A 2,316-nucleotide genomic window follows, 5' to 3' on the forward strand; every position below is an offset into this window, starting at 1 on the left:
AGAGAAACCCTGTCTCGAAAAAAAATAAATAAATAAAATAAAGCCAGGCAGTGGTGGTGCACACCTTTAATCCTAGCACTTGGGAGGCAGAGGCAGGCAGATTTTTGAGTTCGAGGCCAGCCTGGTCTATAGAGTGAGTTCTAAGACAGCCAGGGCTACACAGAGAAACCCTGTCTTGAAAAACCAAAAATAAATACAAACAAACCAAGAGAAGCAAAAAAACAAAAAAATTTTTTTGCAAAAGAAGTAATATACCAAGCTTAGCAGTATACATTGACAGTACTTTTACTGTCAGTGTTAAGTACTCTCGACTTAACAAGCATGGCTTCAATATTTTAAGAAAGTAAAAGTGGGAAGTCAATGGGCAATGTCTAGAATGTGTAAATCAAGAAATAAAGCTGGACGTGGTGGCGCACGCCTTTAATCCCAGCACTCGGGAGGCAGAGACTGGCTGATTTCTGAGTTCAAGGCCAGCCTGGTCTACAAAGCGAGTGCCAGGACAGCCAGGGCTATACAGAGAAACCCTGTCTCGAAAAACCAAAAAACAAAACAAAACAAACAAAAAAAAGAAATAAGACAGGCATCACATGTCTGTAACCCCAGCCACTCCAGGAGTGTACAGGCAGGAGAGTAGAAAATTCAGGGTCATCCTGGACTCTGTTTTTAATACTAGGGAGGGAGAAACAGCTCAACAGTTAAGAGGGCTTGCTGTTCCTACAGAGTTTAGTGTCCGGCATCTCAGCAGGTGGATCACAGCTTCCCGTGACTTTTTAAAAAAAGATTATATATATATATATATATATATATATATATATATATACACACACACACACACACACACACACCGTCACTGTCTTCAGACATACCAGAAGAGGGCATTAGATCCCATTACAGATGGTTGTTAGCCACCATGTGGTTGCTGGGAATTGAACTCAGGACCTCTGGAAGAGGTCTTAACCACTGAGTTATCCCTCCAGTTCCGGTGACTAATTCCAAGGGACTGACACCCTCTCCTGGTCATCTCAGATACCTATAATCTGTGTGGGGGTAAAAATAAACCTTGAAAAGTTTTAATGCATTTTATTTATGCACAGACATGAAGGATATAAACTGAAAACATGTAACTGCTACTGAATGCTTTCTGCTTATAATAAAAAATGTGGTTATGATGTAATGAGAAAAAGTCTAGAGAGGTATGTAGATGTGATTATTAAGGGCCTTGTGTGTCATATTGAGGGCATATGAAAGGCATATTGGGTAATGTGAGAGGTTTCTGGGCAGAATTGGTGACTGAAATGCAGGCATGGAATCACAGAACTCAGAAACTTAAGGCAGGAGAATTGTCAGGAGTTTCAAAGCCACACCTGACATACATTGTTACAGCTGAGAAACTGAACCACCAACTGACTATAGGTAGTTTTGACATCTAGTGTCCCAATCATCAATCATGCAAGTTTGCACCCTCCTTCCCCCTAATACTTGGGGGTGGGGGTCCGGACGGGATTTCTCTGTTTAGCCCTGGCTGTTCTGGAACTTGCTCTGTAGACTGGCTGGCCTCCAACTCAGAGATTTGCCTACCTACCCAGTGTTTGGACCAAAGTAATGATCCACCACACCTGGCTGCTTGCATTCTTTCTTAACTCAAAAATTTCTTTTCTCTTTCTTTTGTCCTTTTTTCTTTTCCTTTCTTTTTCTTCTCTGTCTCTCTCTCTCTGTGTGTGTCTTTCTCCCTTTCTCTAAGAGAGGAGTTCCCTCCATAGTCCTGCTGTCCTGAAGCTCTCTGTAGGCCAGGCTGGCTTAAACTCACTGAAAGACACCTGCCTCTCTCTCCTGAGTGCTGGAATTAAAGGTAAGCGCTACCACACCCACTCAATCCATTTCTCAAACTACTTGTTCATAGAGACGCTGAGATTATAGGGATAAAAACATGAACTTGCTCAGCCTTCAAGGAACTCAGTACAGTCCGGTGACAGCAACTGTGCTGTCAGCAGAATCTAAAAATCTGAATTGAAGCTACCCTCCACTCAGGGATCCAGTTAGGTCTTCAAGTCCATTCTCTTCTGCAGTAGGTGACACTTCTATCCTTCCCCTCCTGCCCGGGACCCTGCACACGGTTCCGCCGGTCCCACCGGGCTGAGACTTCCAGGTCCAGCTGCCTGAACCCGGAGCACAGGGAACCGAGCGCCGCCCTGCGGGTGGGCGGGCAGTCGGCCGCAAGCAGCCAGCGCGGCTCGGCGGCGGGGCGGGGCCGCACTGGGCTCGGCCCAGAGCCGGGAGGGCCCAGGCCACCGGAAGAGTCGCGGTCGCCAGCCGAGC

The sequence above is a fragment of the Mus caroli genome, chromosome 16 (genome assembly GCF_900094665.2).
Source record: "Mus caroli chromosome 16, CAROLI_EIJ_v1.1, whole genome shotgun sequence".
NCBI classification, from domain to species: Eukaryota; Metazoa; Chordata; class Mammalia; order Rodentia; family Muridae; genus Mus; species Mus caroli.